The sequence below is a fragment of the Haplochromis burtoni genome, unplaced genomic scaffold (assembly GCF_018398535.1).
Source record: "Haplochromis burtoni strain Fernald_Lab_line unplaced genomic scaffold, NCSU_Asbu1 Contig_642, whole genome shotgun sequence".
NCBI classification, from domain to species: domain Eukaryota; kingdom Metazoa; phylum Chordata; class Actinopteri; order Cichliformes; family Cichlidae; genus Haplochromis; species Haplochromis burtoni.
In genome coordinates, this window is record NW_024583003.1 from 75335 (window position 1) to 97072 (window position 21738).

Below are 21738 nucleotides of genomic sequence, written 5' to 3' on the forward strand. Positions count from 1 at the left end.
CTGGCCACACAGCCCCACAGCATGATGGAACCACCACCATATTTTACTGTAGGTAGCAGGTGTTTTTCTTGGGATGCTGTGTTCCTTTTCCTCCATGCATAACGCCCCTTGTTATGCTCAAATAACTCAATTTTAGTTTCATCAGTCCACAGCACCTTATTCCAGAATGAAGCTGGCTTGTCCAAACGTGCTTTAGGAAACCTCAAGCGACTGTTTGTGCTGTGGGCAGAGAAAAGGCTTCCTCTGCATCACTCTCACATACAGCATCTCCTTGTGTAAAGTGCACCGAATGCTTGAACAATGCACAGTGACTCCATCTGCTGCAAGATGATGTTGTAGGTCTTTGGTGCTGGTCTGTGGGTTGACTCTGACTGTTCTCACCATTCGTCGCTTCTGTCTATCTGAGATTTTTCTTGGTCTGCCACTTCGAGCCTTAACTTGAACTGAGCCTGTGGTCTTCAATTTTCTCAATATGTTCCTAACTGTGGAAACAGACAGCTTAAATCTCTGAGACAGCTTTCTGTATCCTTACCCTAAACCATGACTGTGAACAATCTTTGTCTTCAGGTCATTTGAGAGTTGTTTTGAGACCCCCATGTTGCTACTCTTCAGAGAAAATTAAAAGAGGAGGGAAAATTACAACTAACCCCCTTAAATACTCTTTCTTATTATTGGATTCACCTGTGTATGTAGGTCAGGGGTCACTGAGCTTACCAAGCCAATTTGAGTTCCAATAATTAGTTCTAAAGGTTTTGGAATCAATAAAATGACAACAGTGCCAAAATTTATGCAGCTGCCTGATTTTGTTTAAACAATTATTGCACACTTTCTGTAAATCCAATAAACTTCATTTCACTTCTCAAATATCACTGTTTGTCTCCTATATGATATATTTAAGCGACATTTTTTATTGTAACAACCAACGATTTATACAGGAAAATAATGACTATTAAAAAGGTTGCCCAAACTTTTGATCCCACTGTAAAAGGGCAAAGAGTTGGATCCAGAATTGTTTTGCTAATCAAATCCTTGAAGTCAAATGAGTTCTTGAAGTGAAATGTTCAAGGAGAAAAACGTGGGATTCAATATAATATTCATATAATATATAACAATTGCAAATAGGGCTCAGGAAGTCTTTGGATTTGATGTTTACAGAACCCTGACTTATTTACATAACATTCATTAATTCATAAAAAAAGGAGGATCTGATTAATATTTTCAATCACTGTAAGTGTGTGAAGCTTGCTGAAATGCCCTGAAAGTTTAAAAAGTGGAATGAAAAGTTTAGCTCCAACATCAGCAAGGAGGTCTTGGATAAGGAGTCCTTTGTCTGCCACGTCTTGGTCTCCTGGCTCCAGCCAGGGAAGCACTCCACTGATGCTTGTCATCTCCTTATCAGAGATGCAGACAGTATACAGAGGTGAGATGAATTCCAACCCACTGGGAGAAACACCCATCAGCCCTTTCAGAGTCATCCTGATCTTGCAATTGGAGAATGTTTGTGACTTTAAGGTCAGAGAAGAGGATGTCTCCTGTGCAATCGCCAGGCAGTCTAGCATGACAGTCACATTCTGGCAGCATTTCTGGAATTTGAGGGGCATAGTGGCCTTGACCTTTTCCCTGCCGATCCAGATAGGAAGGAAGGACAGCATGATGAATGAATAGATAATTGGTCCAGGTGATGGCAATTTGGCATTGCTCACAATAAATATGTCAGCAGCTCCATGAACACCCCTCAAAGAGTCCATCAGAAACTCATCTATTAATGGCGTGGCGTGAGGGTTCTAGGCAGGCTTCCTCACCAGTTTTCTTTGTTTAGTTTAGCCCACTGTCAATAAGCAGATGGACTCCTAAAACCTCCCGAAGACACTGTCAGATGGAAATTTAGTGTAGAATCCTGTTAGGTCATCAGATGACCGATATCTGCGGAAGAGGACAGGAGATGGCAGGGCTTCTTCTTCCAACCTGGCTTCCAGGTCTTGGATGTAGTCCACAGCCTCATCCAGGGCACCTGTAGAGATAAAAAGACTAAAGAAAATAAGGTGATCGTCTTGACATATTTATTACTGCTTATCTACACATCCCATAACAATAATGATATGCAAAACATCTCTAACAACATCACTGCAGATTCCGGTTTCTCGTTTCCACAACAGCCTAACTCTATTACAATACCATGTGCTGATGAACCTGTTGATATATTTACAGTACTTGTCAAGTTGACCTCACTAAAACATATGTATCTAGTGACTGAACTCTGTGACTGAAAAACAAAAGACAAGCACATTGCTACATTTATAATTTCTGTGACCAGGTTATGTAACAGAGATCATACTTTCAATGTATAACTTACACAAAGAACAACAATAATTCATATCAAGTGTAAACCCATCCAATGTCTTTTTAACTGGGTATATACCCATTTTGTAGTATTTTAAAAGAAACCTTCATAACATTATTGGTTAAGCAGAATTTTCCTCTATGTAACCAAAATGTATCACTAATTAGAATGTTGGCTATTGTGCCTCAAAAAACTTACAGCACACGTCTTGACAGAGCCTCAAACACCACTGCATATTCTTTGATTATAACAGGTATGTTAAACTTGGATAAACCTGGATAAACTTAAAGATTTCCCTCGGCGCCAAAGAAATGTTTAAGTAGCACAATATCATTTTCAACTCGATTTTAATAATAAAGTGATTTGTTCTTATAAAGTATATTTCCATTATTATATACATTAATAACTTTTTGGAGAGAAGTTAGGTTTGCATGCAAGCTTCCAAGCCAAAAGAGCTTGTTTATGAGAACTAGATAACTTTAAAGGTTTTTTTTTTAATCTTGTAACTACATTCAGGTAAAAATAAATCAATCAATTAAAAATTACAAAAAGATTGTTTGAAAAGGTATTCCAAATCGTGCCTTTGTCATTGAATAAGTTGGTAAACCACTTCACCTCAAAGGAATTATTTAAAATTAAAAATTTCAAATGATCGATTCAAATATTGATAGTATCGATATCAATGCTGGTATCAGTATCAGATCGATACAAACGCATCTGGATCAATTTTTTTGCTTCTGTTGTCAAAGTCCAGTATGAATCCCACTGAACTGTGTTTAATACATATTTATTATCATTTTTTAAATGAAAAAATGTACCTCAAACAAGCACTATGAAAAAAACTTTGTTGTCTGTCACATCAACTCTTTATAGCCTATAGCACACTAAAACAGCAGAAGCTGACCCAAAGTCCTTTAAAGACAGGCACATTTCCAACAACACAGTAACGAAAGCTGAAAGGTATTTCTTTTACTGGTAAGGTATTTTTAATGTGGATAGTAAAATCACAACACTGTCATTTTATGGTCATTAAAATGTGTTCAGAATTTGGTAAATGTAGGATGACTTAGCTCGTACATTTCATGACACACTGCTCTTCCACATAAGCTTCTACATAAGCTCCCCTAAAAGATACTTAAAAGTATTAGTATCAGTATTGGTATCGGCAATACAGCCCTTAATTTATTTGGTATCCGATCGACACCAAAATCTGCTGTATGACACAGAACTAGTTGCTATATGACAGGAAGTCCCGTTGCCAAATTTCAGCGACCCCTGGTGTGAGAGTGTGGAAATAACAGGATGGTGGCCGCTGTAGGACAAACAACTGTTGCCGCCGTTGATCTGAAGAGCGTGTAGGCTGCAAGTCTGCAGTTCACCTCTGCTGTCAATATGTTTCCACATCTATTTACTCTGAAGGAGGGTGTAAAACTTTGTAAAAGGAAAGGATGAGCCAGTGAAGCTCAGTTCTGTCGGATGACGGCGACACTGAGGTGAGTTTTTAAGGATATCTTTATCCTTACCCACTTTTCAGAGGGTAAGACTGCTTTGTTTGCTTTGGGGGGGGGGGGTTGTTTTGCTTTTTGTGGAGGGTTTTTTTGTGTGTGTGATATTTTTGCTGCTGTTAGTGAAGTGGACTGTTGGACTCGGATGCTATGTGAGAATTTAATCAAAGTGTTTGTCAGAAGAAAATTGTGATTTTTAGAACCTAACATATCTGTCATAATGGCCGCTAATAACCACAGTCTAAAAACTTAATGCTTTACACATCACGTGTTATTTTTCTTAAAAGTAATGCAGTACTTTGTGTAATTCGTTACACTGCTCGTTGCGTTACTTTCACACTTCGCAATGAATTGACACGCATTGTCTCGCAATTACTAGTTAACAGTATTAACCTTAGGCTACAGTGCCAGTGTCAACACAAATCTCTAGCTAGCTAGATGCTTGCAGAGAGCAGCAGTATAATGCAGCTGTTTCTGTCTTGGAAGAAGTTTTCAGTTTGTCCTTTCATGCAATTAAAATAACTGTAATGTAAGCTCCACCATTTCCCTCCTTCATCTGCACATGGACTGAAATCAGCTGATTGTAGGTAGCATGCAGGAAACAAAAAGGCACATTTATTTGTTTGTTTGTTTTCTTTCCTCCACCCCTGTGCAGATAACTGAAGAACCTTTGTAACTCATACAGTTAACAGTGATGTAATTACCGAACATAGCAGAGTAACGTTAGCTTACTGTGTTATTGACAAATGTAACGGGATTACAGTAACACCTTGCTTTGACACGCTTTACACCAGCAGTTACACCAGTTTATAACCAGCTGTTGTTGTTTAGCCGGTTCATTGTCAGCTGTCTGGAGACAGGAGTCATATGTCTAATCTGCTGACAGTAATTCATTCTGACAATATCGGGAATAAATGAGCGTGTTTATGCAGGTTTTCATGTCTTTCATGGCTTCAGTTCAGGAGATGAGGTTTGAAGTGAGAAGGAAGAGGGTGAGGTGAAAATGAAGGAGGAGACAGAGCAGTAGTGGAGGAAGAGAAAAATATAATGAGAAGAGATAATGAAGATATATATGTACATATGGTCATATATGATTTGAAAGAAGTATATATGAGCTTTAAATTGAAAGTAACCATAAGGTGTGCTAAGGCTTGTCTGTAATAACATAAATAAAATGTGATTAGGCACAATTACAAGCACAATCATGTCAGGAGAAAAAGAAAACATAAACAAGTAGAGCAGGACAATATGACCAAAAATATTTATCATGATATGCATTTGAAAATTTGCGATAACGATATAACTGACGATATAATTGACACTAGACAAAATACTTTACAACTCCACATAGGGCTGTTCGATATAAGATATATATCGGATGACGATATAAAAACGTCTGTTGTTTCATTTTATGCTATCGTTTGTTTTGTGGTGTTGCAAAATAAACTGTTTACGGCAATATTTTTTCATCGTTTTGATGGTCACTGTAGTGGCTACATTAATTTCTTAAAGTTCTCTCTTTGTCTTATATTTAATATAACCACACTACAGACGGACAAGCGCCTGTTTTTATGCATTGTTGTTAGCAACAACGATGGTAAAACCATCACGTGTCCGCTTGTTTATTTTCTACATAAACCTTTCACAATAAAGCTCAAGATCCTGTTGAGACTTTTCAAAATAAACTGAATCACATGAAAGAGTATGCAGAGTATTTACCGATGAGAAGCAAAAAAGAGCCGTCAGGTGCTAAAAAATAAACCTTAGACTCAAACGTTAGAACAGGCTTTTCCCTGCAGCACGCTGTGTAATAAATACTCGCAAAGAAAACGGCGGCTGTTACAACTTATGTCTAAAAATGTGTAGTTTCCTGCATCGGTAAAACACTCGACACCAGATACATGACGCCCAGCTGGAAACACTTCAGCTGCCCGAGATTTACAGAATTTACAGATAATGTTAAATTTTTGTGATTTATATCGTTATCGGACGATAGATGTTTTATATCGGGATATGAGATTTTGGTCATATCGCACAGCCCTAACTTCACGACTTTATTAGTGCAAAAAAAACCCCCAAAAACATCAATGTGTTTTCACTTAAACAAGCAGCTGTTTTTTATGTGCATTAAAGTTATATAAAAATGTAACAGTGCAAATGCAAATTCCTTGCTGACAGTTTAACCAAAAGGCATTTCCAGTGGAAATTGGCCAAAATATCCTCAGTAATGCTCCGGGCTGTGCTCCGACAATCCATCAAGCGGTGCGGGTTCGTAGCTTAGCAAAGTCGTACTGAAACATTTGACAGATTTTCTAACGCCGTGTACCACATAAAACCGTTTCGAGGTCAGTAAACACAACCAGAATTCATACATAAGGCACACAGGATTATAAGGGGCACTGTCGATTTTCAGAAAAATCAAAGGATTGATTTTAAGTGTGCCGTATTTTCCAAAAAACACGGTAATAACGACGGCCCGCTAGCATGCGCTACGAAAAATAGTGCTTTGTTGTGTATCTGACGGACGAAAGCTAAACCAGTTCCACACCACTGAAGTTGCAGCATTTTTACAAACCAATTCTGGTTCATCCGTTTCATTCAACGATCCACTTTCGCTCTTCAAATTCTCCGTCGCCGGCATGCTTTTTCCGCCATGTGCGTATGAAAACAAAGGCACTGCGCATGCGCGTTTTACCCATATTCTATCGCGATATTTCATTTTCTTATCATTGCCCGACATTATACCAGTATTACTGTGAACGGTATGATATGGCCCAGCCCTATAAACAGTATCTTAAATTAACTCGATTAACTTTAGAAGGGTTTATTTTATATGTACAGCTAGTACGTATTAAGGCATTCTTCTTTTCCCAGTCAGAATGGAACAAATTTTTTTTTAATCATTTTTAAATGCAACAAAAGCTTTAGCAACCTTAAAAAATCCTGGATTGAAAACAAGAAACTTAAATAATTTTCAAATTCCTTTCTCCATCCAGTTTTTGTAAAAAAAAAAAAAAAAAGCATTCATTTGTCAGAAGGCACAATTGCACACTCGTCTATATAACCCTTCTTTATGGTTTTGTAATAAGCTCTAATTCAGTGCATAAAAAATGAAAAATTAGCCTTTGACAGAAAGAATCTAAAAGAGCCTGCACAGTTCTCGAAATGTCTTTGGACGGATGAAGCCAACATTAACTTACTAACTTGTTATCTTATGGCATGAGTATGCATGGCTGCCAGTGAAACAGGCTCAACAGTGTTTAATGATGATATGACTGAAGTAACTGCATGAATTCTGAAGTGCACGAGGCTGTACTCTCTGCTCAGATTCAGTCAAATGCTGAAGAACAGATGAACTGTGATCATGGTGCAAATGCATAATTACCCAAAGCAAACTGCTTGCAAAAAAGACCCAAGAGCTTCTCAAGACAAAGAAATTGGATACTGATCAACAGCCACATCACTCGCCTTATCTCAGCCCAACAGAGCATGCTTTTTGTACTTTTTCTTAATTAGAAACAGACAGAGACCCAGAATCAACTACCAACTGAAGGTGGGTGCGGTAAAGTTCTCTAAGAGCATCTCAAGGGGGGAAATACTAGTGATGTGCGATACCACTGATTTCCTTTCCGATCCGATACCAAGTAAAATTCAGGGTGGTATCGGCGATACTGATCCGATACCGATACTCTGTACAAAAACTTAATGTTTCATTGCATTTCATAATACAATATATAATTGTATTATGTAATTGTAATAATAACATAACCATAGTGCTTCATAATGATTAGAGGACATCAGACAACTTGTTTTTATTGCTTAATAATGTAGAATAATCATATAGAAATAAAAAAAAAACTGACGTTGTGCGCTATTTGAGCATGTTGCCTGCCTGCAGCACTAAAGGACTCTGCGAGAGACGTCTGTCTCGCCCTAACAGCACCTGTCCCTGTCCTCCTCTTCAGTTTGCCTCAACATAAGCTTATCATATTCTGTGATGTGATTTACTCAGAGGTGTTTGACGAGGTCAGTGGTGTTGCCACAACAACGTGTCCACACAGGACTCTGTTTGCGCTCAGCCATTGTTGTGAGTGTGCACGCCAGGGGCTGCGACACATTTATACAGCCGTATTCCGCATATGACTATGAAAGGCGTAAGAGGAAGTAATTCCTTCCAAATTAGACGATCCGAAGGGTAGTTTCTTTCCACTGCGTTCATTTTAATGGAAAAACTACAAATTTACCCCAGAGTACTAAAATATCGATATTATAATATGAGAATCGATTCTAGAACATAAATTGCTGGTATCGGAAGAATCGATATTTCAGTATCGATCCGCACACCACTAGGAAATACAGCATTAGTGATATCCATTGGTTCTAGACTTCAGGTAATCATTGACTGTGAAGGGATGTCATTCAAGTTTTGAAAATCAATCATTATGTTTAAAATTCTGCTAGTCTGTCAAATTTATTTTGACCCTCTGGAAATAGGTAGCTGTGCATAAAAATGGTCTTAACTCCTAAACAGCTAATGCAAGATATACAATGGCATGTAAAAGAAACTGGCTGAATACATTAGGCTACGGTAATAAAATTACTTCCACCTCTCTAAATGTATTTTACAGGTAAACTACTTCATTGGAAATTTCAATCGTGTTTTTGACCAAGAATAAATAAGCTATTAAGAAAGTCAGTTTCTGCCTTTGTTTCCTTCTAATGTCCTATAGGTTCTCCCTGGAAAATATGTGCAAACAAGTACAAGATTGTGAGATTACTCAACATAAGCAAAAGCTGCATAGCACCATTGGTTAGGGTGTCTGATAAGAACCGTGCAAAACTCAACAGTGTTACTCAACCCCTTTAAAGAAATGGCACTAATCACTATTTACACAACTGTGTATTATGAAAAAATAAGCTTTTCTCACTTGGTGTAGGGATTATCTCTAGAACTGCTATTTCACTGACAGCTAAGAAGATCTGCAAGAGCTGCAAGATCAAACTTCCCCAAAATGTATGGAAACACATATGCAGACTTTCAGAAGGAATGTTTGGATCAGATAGGGTTCAGCGTGTTTGACTTGGAGCTGAACCATCACTGTAAATGCTCTTTGTGTAACATAGTATGAGCTGATAAGCGGCTGCAAAGGAGTTGACATTTATAGATTGGTCTGTAAATGCTTGTCTACGCAAATAATGAATAAAAATACAACTCCGTGTCTAAAGACAATCATCCCAAACACACCTAAACAGTTACACAAGAGAAAAGTATAAAATATTTATTGACCTAGCACATATCTTAGTGTGAATCCATTAATAGTAGTTTTATTTTAAGCTGAAGGTTGAGAAACAGAAATAGACTCACATCTGTCCTCAGATTTGTGCAAGACCAATACACGGTTGAGTATAATGGATATAATTACTTTGATCTTTGACCTTTTGACCCATTCTGTTTTGAAACTCTATATGTGAAAACTATAACCATTGTTTGCTCAATAATCAGTGTGTTTCTTTATGCTACACCTCAGATACACCAAAGAAGAACACTTGACAGTAGTTAGCACCAGAGAGTTAAAATGATCTGAAATTTAAATTTGGATCCCTGTACACTCAGTGCTAAGCAACTGACAAAAACAAACAAACAACTGACAACTGTTCATAAAATGAAATATATTGAGAAAAGGCTGCCATGTTAACTATTATAAGGACACAGGTTTTTGGCTGTTTTGGGGCTGAGTTTTTCCAGCCTTGCCTGGAGCCGTGGAAAAAAGATCACTATGTTTGGTTGTGTTTGGCTGACTTTTAAGCTTTGTGACAGTTAATGCGATCGGGTTTATTCTTCACGCTATCAAAGATGTTTTAGGTTTTATTTCAGTGTTTTATTTTCACAGTCTAACTGTGCTAATCTTAAAAAAACAAAAATCTAAAAGGTAACAGTGTAACATTTATTACGTTATTGGAGGCAAATTCTGACCAATCACAACTCACATTGACCAATACCTTTTAAATCTGAGCAAACAAGCAGCAGTTCAGAGGTGACTCAGCGGAGGATAAAAGAACTGTCCTTAACTTTATTATCAACATTTACTGTACTGTGGATGTCAGATATTGTGACTGAAGTTTTGGTTACCCAGAACCTGCTTGCCTCTCTCCTGGTGTTAATGGAATAGTTACAACAGACGTGGCATTCAGAATTTAAAACAAGGTAAGAAAAGAAATCTCATTTATCATAAGCATTGTCAAGAAATACATCACATGTAATGATGTGCTTTCTTGCGTTTTTTGGGTTGTTGTTTTTTTTTTTTTTTTTGTTATACAGTTTTGTGACTACTTGAGTTTCTGGCTGTTCAGGTTACACTGAAGATGAAGGCATTTCATGCAGCAATTTTTTAGCAATCATTTTCTGTTGAAAGTAGTAGTAGGAGTTTTGGTAGAGTAATAGAAAAAACCAGAGAACAGACAGGAGTTGGAGATTCCAATTTTTACATATTTTAGTTTCTCATTGACAGCAAAGGTGTTTTCAATTGCGATGATTTAATGAATTTCAAACGCAGTGTGCTATTCTCTCTCTCATTGTATCTCTCTCTTCTTATGTAAGTCAGTATAGCTTTCTCTTTCTCCCATCTATATGACAGTAATCATCTGAATATGACAATATTTATTAGGGGTGCAACGATACGGTTCGATACTTTGGTGTCACGGTTCGATATTTTTTCGATACAAAAAAATGTTCATGCCTTTTTAATTTGTCATTTGTTAAAATTATAAATATATATATTTTAACTCAAAAGTACAGTTTTTAAATTTAATGTTGCTGAAACAAGAAAATAATTTTTTTAAAAATCTATCTGATTGAGGAATCACTCATCTTTGGATGCGTGGGGCTGGACGACGTCAACACGTTAACGAGCTATTGCCACTAACGCACTAGTTCCCACCAATGTAATTGAGCATTGCGTGGCACATCCGACATACTGTTTTACTTTTGTCCATGACGTGCTTACCTTCAGGGTCATGCTTCACATGAAAACCAAAATAGTTCCAAACGCCAGATGTGAATGAGGGTGGGGGAGGTTCAATTTCGGGTAGTGTTGAGGCAGTTGCCATGTTGCAACGAGCTTAACTTCTGTCTCGCTAGCTTGCCCCCACACACACACACATCTGCACTCGACAGTGCAGCCTAGGCGGACTAGTCGAACGCAGATCCACTGAGCTCTCAACACAGACAGCATCGTCAGAAGAAAAGTTGATAAAATAAATTAAAAATTTTGTATTGTTTGATACATATGCGTACCGAACCGAAAGCACTGTATCGAACGGTTCAATACCGATACGAGTATTGTTGCACCCCTAATATTTATGTAGTTATACTTTGGACCCTGGTGTTAAAGTGAATGGATAAGTCTTGTTGGGCAGCACAGACTGCAGCAAAAATAATAATGACAGAAAGGACATAAATATAGTAGAATAGTATGAGTATGAATTCAGTAATTACAAGGCATAGCCCAGATGGCTCTAGCGATGGCGACCGTGGCTCAGAGGTTTGGGAAGCACATCTGTAACCGGAACGTTGCCGGTTCGATCCCCGGGCTCTCTGTCCTGGTCATTGTGTCCTTGGGCAAGACACTTTACCCTACCGCCTACTGGTGTTGGCCAGAGGGGCACGATATGGCAGCCTCGCTTCTGTCAGTCTGCCCCAGGGCAGCTGTGGTAGCTGCCTCCACCAGTGTGTGAATAGTGGCATTGTAAAGCGCTTTGGGTGCCTTGAAAAGTGCTATATAAATCCAATCCATTATTATTAGTTTGTAAAGAGATGGAAATCTGGGCATCTCGCCTGCCTAAATGCAGCAGATAATCCACCTGTTGAAACTGGGATGATACACAAAAACCTTAATCACCCATGGTCATGTCATGTGAGTGTTTTCACCCCCACTTTGGAGCAGTGTTTTTCAAAACACTTGCGCTTTGGAAGCTCGTCACACGGTGTGTTCCAATATTCAGTTTTGCTTTGGAATAGCCCTAACTGAGGAAAATGACAAGGAAGTATCCGCATAGCACATAATAAGAGCCACTCCACATCTCCAAATACTAGGAAAAAGAGCGTAAATGCCTCCTTTATTGTCCCGTTTAGCACAGAAAGCATCCTTTATGAAAGGAGAGGAGCAAATACCGTCCTATAATTCTTCGCATTGGGCCATCCGACCATCTATGAAAACAATCACAAAAATGTTGAGCACATCAAGCACATATTAATTAGAAGTGCATTTTCCATTTCGTGCAATAACCTGCTAAAAAGGTTTTGAAGTCTATTCATAAGCCTGTTAGACATCAGGCTGCTGGAAGAAAATCTGCTTCTTGTCTATCTGCTGCCTTACATAAACATAAATTCATTTAAGCTCTCTAAAACAGATTCTGGTTTATATTAATTGATCAAAGTGCACTCAAGATTCTGTATAATTCAGTTTACATTCCTAATGTCTGTTGTGTTGCAGCCTTTATGATTATCATGAAATTTTATTTTTATTATTATTTTTATTATTGTTGTTGTTGTTGTATAGGAGGAAATGGATCACTGAATCACTTTACAACAGGGAAATGTAAATAAATTATAAGCTATAGGACAGTTTATTAGACTGAGCAAGTTACTGTGATGCCACAATTGCAGGGTCCTCTACTAATATGTGGCATAATTTGTTTACAAAAATGGAGCCAGTTCATTTCATTAATAACCAGCATTCAGCCAAGAGCAGCAAACCCGATGAGGGAACATGACTGAGAGTGGCAGGCTTACTAACTGAAGTAATCAACTAGTCAGGTTTAGCATGTGTTTCTCTCTGAAAGCAAGGAGGCTGTTCAGATCATGGAGGATGAAGGAGAATCAAACTTTTCTGATAGAACTCACTGCAGAGGGTTCTGAGGATTAACATTCAGGTGGTGCGCAGGATTTATCCAAAGGAGAGCTACATCATTACTAAACACATTGCAACACAAAGGCAATATTCTAACACACGAATTAACCCAGTATCACTTCAAAGTGTGTAATAGGCAGTCGTTCATTTCACACTTTCCCTGTCTAAGGTGTGAAATGGACACACGTTTTACTTGTATTCAATACAGATTCAGCAGGGAGAAATCAGTTCATGTGTGTGAGCAAACGTTATCAAGCCCTTGAATGTTACATAGTTTAGCATGACATGTTACTGTAGTTCTCATATAGAGCCAGGAAAATCCCAGGATAGCTGAGGAGCAATAAATAAGGCTCAGTTCTAAACACCCAGCATGATGAATCAGTTTTAGGATAGAGCCAAGGTTTGGGCCCTGGGCACATAGTTTTGAGTCATCCACGCATCTAACTGTTCTAAAAATAAACAATCCTAGTAGCAAGTATCACAAGCACCACAGACATAAGACGTGCTTTTTTCGCATTCGATTTTGTGCAGTACACAGTAAATTGTGTCCCACAGACTTTGTAATTCAGATTTACGTGACTCATGTAAATATTTTTATATTACAAATGCATTACACATCACATCCGCAAAAAATACATCTGTCCACACATTACATTGTGCCTCTTTCATAAGTGATATTTTCATCAAGCTCAAGATTAAGAGGTTAGGAAAAGGAGATAGAAGGGACTTTTGGAACGCACCTCACAGTCCCATAATTCAGACCGTCTGAGCAGTTATGAAAAAAAAATCAGCATAATAAAGCAGTGCAGATTATGTAAATGTTAGTCCACATCGGTTTCATGGAAACAGTGTCCTGGTAAATGCATGGCTGAACTCTGAACATCACACTGCTGTAATAAAACTACTGGTTGAGTTGTTGCCTTGAAGATCATAGATTTATATTAGTTCTCTAAAGATTATGAGCTATAATAAGCCATCAAAGTGTATTTTAAGTTCTTTACAATCAGGTTGTATCGGTTATGTCCTTTGCTATATTGCTGCTTTTAGGATTATTGTGAAGTAATTTTTACTTCGGGTCAAATGGGATAAGTGATGGATTGAACAAATTTTTACTGCAGTCACAGAAATGCTAAACACGGCGGAGAAAAGAAGTTCAGAGTAGTTAAATATAAGAAATGATCAGGTATTTACTTTTGTCTGCTATGGAACGGATTTAATTAGTGAGGCGAGTTATTGTGATGTTACAGTTCCAGGGTGATCTACTAACTGTATGCTATCCTTTGTGTGCAAAGATGTGGGTAGAAATTTACCAAAATTATCCAGCGTAAGCTCAGGTTTCACGCATGTGTTTTTCTCTGAAAACAGTAATCCGGTTGAGATAAATTAATTGTGTTACAGATTCAGCAGTGACGGTAACTTGCTTTGTGCACACTGCTGAAAAAAAGACAGCTCGGCTCTGATGATTTCTGCTCTTTTTCATGACAATCCCAGTATTACTTATGACCAATAAGCGGAGCTTACCTTTAAACTCTCATCCGGACTGAGTGAAGAGTTTTACGACAGAGACAGTTTGGGCAGCCTTAAGCCATCCACCCAAAATACTGAGTAAGCACTTCTTGTTTCTTGATTTTTTTCAGGACTAGATTTGTAAAAATGCAGTAAATTGTGTCCCTCAGATTTTATAATTCACATTTTCGTGAGTCGTGTAAACATTTTTCTCCTGAAAGGAAAGCTCCTACAAATACATATGCTGAGATGCTAAGGCCAGCAGCAAAAATACTCCCGTTCACAACTTTCAGTCACAAACACTGACACTGTGCCTCTTTAAGTAAGCTTATAAACATCAAAAGATGGCTTTACTCTGCTGCAGACACAAGTAGTAGTAAATTTGAGAAAAAATGCTTTTTCTCTAAAATTCCAACCTTGGTGTATTAAGATGCATTCTGTAATCTTTCTTCTGCACACACTAGTTTCAACATATAAGGAGACTAGTGTTAGGTGATTCTGATTCTCAACGGACTGCTGTTCTCTTTATCTTCCTTATCATTGCTCCTTCTCACATTTCTTTGACCTTGATAAAAAGGTCACCAAGGTCAAAGAAGAGGTTAGGAAAAGGAGACAGGAGGTGCTTTTGGAACAGAGCCCACGATCACAGTCAAAAATGTTGGTTTGAAGCAGCTGATTAAAGTGAGTGACCCTCGTTACCAACTCCATGGCCATACGCATTTGTCTCTACACGTGTCATGGCAGAAAGACCGTTGAACACTTGTGGGGTTTTTTCAGTATGAGCCTTTTCTCCTTGCCTGACATATTTTAGAAGTATGGCATTTTATCTCATAACATATTGGTTGCTCTGAGCTTAAGTAATCAGCATATTATATTTGAGTATTTGCCAAAGTGATATATTATGTGTTTACTGTGTTTGGATATTACATGTTGCACATCATCAGAGCACCTGTGGTGAGAAATAGTGAAATGTTGCAGGTCACAGTGACCCCTTAATGATAGTAAATGAGGGCTGAAAAATTCCAGTTTTGTCCAGAATCTGCACCCCTACAGGGTTGAGATCGTGGAGTGGAAATTTACAGAGAGGATGAGGGGCTTTTTTGTATACAAGCGAGAGCCCCCGAGGGTTCGGGGCAGTTTGTCTTTTGTTGTCGAGGAACACTTTGCTTTTTGTCTATGCTTTTTTTATAAGTTCATCGTTTCAATATTTTAACCTGTGACTGAACCTCCATGTCCAGAGGGAATTTTTTGTTGTTGTTTTTTGGGGAGTTGGACATAGAGATCATTTAAAAATATTGAGCAGAGTGTAAATCCTCAGTTGAGTTCCTCAGAAATCCTCAGTTATGCAGATATTTTTAAAAGAAAGTGTGCCCTGACTTGTATACCATTAACATTGCAGTTTGGGGTCTTTGTTTTAAATGTAGCCAAACAAATCTGCTTGTTTGATTATGTAATCCACTTCATGGTTTTGGAAGAAAAAAATATATCCAGATGTCCAATGTGTCACCAATTTAAACTTTAAATGTAGCATCCCTGGGTGATGGTTAACCAAAGTTAACTAGGAACTACTCAAGTCAAAGTTTGCCAGGTAACATAATCTATATGTATGTAATATAATTTAATCTACAATTCACACATCTGAATTTACAGTAGTGGTTCCAGTCGCTACAATTATACATGAGGAAGGTTCAAAGAATCTCCTGTTTTAAAGATTTCTGCTTAAATGTGCTTAGTGATATGTACACAGAGAAATGAGTTCTGGTTGCACATGAACCTGAAGAACCTCAGCGATTTTATCACAGTCACTTTCAATAATCCTTTAAAGAATGCTGCCCCCTGCTGTGCTAAAGATGATTATTCTCCATGGGACTGTTCCCATTCAGTGGAGTCAGTTTTAACTTTAAGGAAGTGTTCCTGAAGTATTAAAGCACTTGCCATACATATAATCCAGTTTATTATTACCCCTCATAAAAGGCTGACGATGTATATTTGGCCCGCCAGGTGAGCAGGTGGGCAACGTAGAAGTTTGAAATTGATACCATTAGTGTATCTACTAAAAATTGCAGTGACCTCGAGTCCCCTCAAGTTGTGCTCATTGACAAAAACTAATTTAGACTGATGGCAATGTGCTAGCAGTCTGTCTGCATTTATAAATAAGACAGCATTTATCGTTATTATTGTCATTTTTATTTTATGTAGATGCACAGAGCCTGCTGTCCTATTTGTACCTGTGTGACTGAGCCATTAGCTTGCTCTGCATTAGGAAGTCCAGTATTGGATAGTTCCACAGATGAATTAATTCAACAGTGCAGTGGCACGCTGTTTAGCACTGTTGATTGTTTGCTTGGGTCATCCCCGGGTACTCCGGTTTCCTCCCACAGTCCAAAGACATGCAGTTAGTGGGGATAAGTTAATTGGAAACACTAAATTGCCCATAGGTGTGAGTGCGAATAGTTGTCTGTCACTGTGTCTTAGCCCTGCGACAGACTGGTGACCTGTCCAGGGTGTACCCTGCCTCTTGCCCTATGATAGGCTCCAGCGCCCCCCGCGACCCTGAAAAGGATAAGCAGAAGTGAATGGATGGATTAATTCAGTGTATTTTCCTATTATCTCAGGATGGTGGTGCATGGGATAGCCCTCTTGATCATAGTATTCCCAAAGTATTTTAACAACATGTCTATATGTGGTGTCCCTGTATTGATATTGCATTACTATGTTGTATCATTTTTTTGTCTCCTGCCCCTACTTTTTTGAAGTAGTGCCAGTTTTTTTCTTAACCTAAAGTTAGTTAATTTAATAGGACACACTGAATGAAGTTTGTAAGTAACAATATATAAGAACAAATGCCTCTTCTTTTGCATTTTTACTTTCAGACGCTGTCAGACTCCACCTGACCATCTGCTGATCATCTGTTGTCTCCTGTCATCAGTCTGCTGCCTACACATATGCTGCTCAGCTTATGTGTACCTAATATTTAACCACTGAAACCTTTCCGTTCAGGAATTCAAGTGAATGACTGACATTTGTCATTTTAACAGTATAGCCTTTTTATTTTATTTTTTTTTCCCAGTGTAGAAATTGTAGTGTAGAAAGTTGTAGTGTAGAAAGCAGAAAGCAGAAAGCTGTTTTTCTGATGCTTTTGGCCAGAATGTTGTCTGGCTAAAGTCTTTCCTTCCTGCTTCCTACTTGCTTCCTCATCTGACCGAGTGTGGCTGATGTCTTGCCTGCCCACCTGTTATCAGCTGTAAGATCATTGTTAAAGCAGTGAACTTCCTTTTAACGCTTTAAATGCTCATTGAAAAGAATTTGGGCATTTCTTGTCTTTTTCCATCCTTGCATGATGACTTTTCCACCCTGTGACCACTTTCTGTGATGGTACTTTATAGTAGAAACAGTGCTCAAGGGCTGTGCTACACTTCTGTTATCACTTGTCAGCATTATAAAGAATGTGAAATGTGGAAAGCAGTACAAGTAAAGAAACTGTCTTTTTTTTTAAAGATTACAGTATAAGCAAGGTGCCATAAAGTATCCAAGCATATTGGCTAATAAAAGGTTTCCTTAATATTAGAATTGTTTACTACATTTTCTTTCTTTTTTTTAACTATAACTTTATATAAAAGATGGATGTAGCCACCATCATGTCACCTATTTATTTCTGAACTCTGAAGTGTTATGGTAACAGATAAAACTACTGTACATATAATAATATTTATGGAATGAATTTATTCAGCTGTACCATGATCTGGATGCTGGCATGCTGCCAAACACACAGTAAGGATTTCCCTCCCTGAGTTTGTTTAGCATAGTCTCAGTTGCCCTGCACACATACCAAGCATATAAGTGCCAGCTGTAGCAACTGGGCTGGAATCACTTCTGCTGGTATTGAATTGCTGATTTGGTGAATTTTTAAATGGGATTTTGCCACCAGCATTTTTGCACCATTTCTGTATCTATTTGCACATCAAAGTGCATTGTTTGGTCATTGTTTTACAAACCTCAAATACGACAGAAAGAGTAGAAGACCATCTGGGACTCCACCAACTGCTCTTAGAACTGAAGAAACTTCTCGGATGAGAGATGAAAAGTCTTCAAGAAACTTTAAAAAGTCCAGATGCTTTTCTTTCCAAGCTCCTTAGAGTACGATGACCTGAGAGCCTCCACAGTCCTATAACCAGCCCAACTGGTAGTCAGTGTGGGCCAAAGTAGCTTAGCCCCAGTTAGCGCTCCCTTGGCTGGTCCTCCCGAGCAGCCAGGAAATCAGGCTGCATTGGGTGACCTCCAGTACTCCACCAACCTTAACTAGGAAACTTTTTGGGGAAACCTGGTCTTGTTAGGAGATGTTAGATAGAGAAGCTCTCTTTTTTCCTGAAATCTGCCTGAATTTATTAAACACCCCAAAACATGACTATCCAGACTTGGGACCAGTTGCAATCTTATATGTTTCTCTGCATTTTTTTATCCCACAGAAATCGATTATATCTTATTAATATTGTAGCATCTGCACTGCGTATGACCCTGGATTCTGTGTTTTCTCTGAAAAAGAAGGCAGTACATTACAGATGCTTGATTGCTTGACTCCCTGGTAACTCACAAACTTCCACCTTGAAGTAGATAATGGATAGGCTGAAGAAGAATTGGTGTTACACTTTTGGCCTAAAAAAATAGTTTGTTATTCTACAAAAGCCCTCAGTAAAGCTAGGACATCTTACTATTCGTGACAAATTAACTTCAGCACTGTAGCCAGGCTGAGAAAAAGTCCAATTTTTAATGAGCCAAGTCTGTTAACCTTAACTAGCAATGACTTTAGGAATTTCTTCCCAGATGAAACTGTAATAATTAGAGAAAAAATTATTTACAGCTATCCCACAGATGTGCCTTAAAGTGCAGCAACTTTAATAACTGATATTTGATTGATGTTTACTTGGACCCCTTCACTTCGATCAGCCTCTCTGAGTTAATGTCTTCATCTAAACCCTAGGTCACCAATAGACAGAGTGCGGGCTGGATCTGCATCTAGATGTTTCTCCATTCTGACAGATCTATTACTAGATTTTGATGGACTGTTTCTAATTTACTCTGCACAGCATTTCTTGTATTTACGGTAAGGTTATTTTAATCTGTGCAGCCTTTTCCTTTGTCTTTGGTGGTCAATGTATATACAAAGGCAACACACAGACGAGTCACATGCTTTGTAACTCATCCCGCATAACATTACTTAGCAAATCAAATGCTTTATTCAGGGCATGTGTGAAAACAGAAAACTCATGGGGGAAACACATAGGGAGAAAATAATATTCAAAGTTGAGATGGTTTACAGAAATGGGGTGATTCAAACAACACCTTTATTAAAATTAAGCAAATCTAAAATCGAAGCCTTATTTTACTTGAAATGAGAAAATAAATAATTTTTAAAATTTATTTTCTTACTAACTGAAAATGAATAATAAACATTGTTGAAATACTATTGAATTGTAATTTATTTCAATTACTTGAGAGCCAGATGTTGACTGTACTGTGGTAGCACTGTGCTCCACTTGCTTGAATCATATCAATCTTATGAATTCCAATTTTTGAATGTAAATGGTGAATCTTTCTCACACACCAAGGTTTGTCATGGAGTTCCACAGGGTTCCATGCTGGGAACAATACTTTTCACATTATTCACCCTCTATCAGGCCGGTTGCGGCAGATTGCTCCTTCCCTGAGCCTAGTTCTGACAAAGGTTTCTTCCTGTTAAAAGGGAGTTTTTCCTTCCTACTGTTGCCAAGTGCTTGCTCATAAGAGATTGTGTGATTGCTGAGTTTCTTTCTAATCGAAGCTTGTTCTGTTATGAATTGGTACTATATAAATAAAATTTAATTAAACTGTACTGATTGAACACTAGCTGCATTAGTTGGCTACCTTTCATTCATAAACGAGATATTTACATGAGGGTAAAAAACTCCCTTTGTGTGTCCTTCACAACCGACAACTACTTTCAGCTACTCCCTTATTTCCCAGGGGTTTCAATGGCACATGATACCACATGTTGATTTTTTTTTTCTAAACGCCCTTCCTGACACAACCGTTCCATTTATCCAGGCTTGGGACCAGCAATGAAAATTATGACCTCTGAGGCTGGGCTTGTGTCTCCTTCTGGTCTTGAACTGGATGTTTTCCACCTTTAAGGCAAATGTGTTAACCACAACACTACAGAAAAGGCTAAAAAAAAGCAGTCTCTGCTTTGTAATTTAATATTGCATGAAAACTCAAAAGCCTGTGCTTGCATCAACTGTTATGTATAGTGTATACATGTATTAATGTCTATCAAGTATTCACACCGATGCCTTTCTTGGAGACTGATGTCACTGCTAAACATTTCTTGGAGGAATGAAATGTTATGTTAACGGATATAATGAAGGATATCAGCCAGGTTGCATTTACACTTTCATACAAAGTATGACACATTTGTGGAGATGAAACTGCTTAACAGCACATAAATGCAACCATAATAACAATAATAATCCAATAATGCTATATAGTAGTATACATTGCTAATTCCTAGTTTTCTTGCTTTTGCAAAGAGTAATTTGATAGATTTACATCCATATTGGTTTTTAGAATTACATTAGGAGATTGCTGCTGTTGCAGAATTACACTTTAGTGAATGTCAGTTTTGCTTGATGCATGAAACAGAAAAGATAGTAAAACATACATTAAAAAAATTATTTTACTTATAGATTCTTTATACTTGTAATGGGAGATACATCAGAGGATTTGGGATGCAGAGGCCTCTGAGCTTCTGTTCAGGACAAACACATGCAGACACTATTAAATATATCAGCGTGCAGAGAAACAATGCTTTCAGATTTGCATATAGGAAGAGGACTTCTCGTATTTCGTCACTCATGTTGGTGACTGACAACCCAGTGTCAAGAAAAAAATAGTCTCAATGGATTCCAGACAGTTACATAATGAGGTACAGTGACAGAAACAAGATGCAGGATGATAACATTTACCGTCAACAGAAGGTATGCAAATATTTCTTTTCTTTACATTAAAGTTTATTAAACACAGCACACCTCTGTTATGATATGCTTTACAACTTGATTGTTATGTTATTAAAAAACTAACAAGCATAAGCTTCCAGGAATTGCCCTGTGCAGAACCACTCTTTTTTTTTTACATAATCCAGCCGAGTCATTAAAGTGAGCTCAAGAAACATAAATCTTTCAAAAAGCAGAAAGTTGCATTACAGGAAATGTAATATCACACTTTTTTAAAGATTAAAACAATTTGGGGAATAAGAATTAGTCTCTAATGACTTCTTAAAATCACCCTCTAATGACTAGAAGAGTTAAATGTCACCTAATGTTTGCAGTTAATGAGTGGAATTGTTTTGAATTTGTTGTTTGTGTGTCTAGTTCAGAAGAAAAGTCAGCCCAAAATGACAGTCGGGCAGCAGTTTCCGCTATATATGCAATCATAAATGTGATTA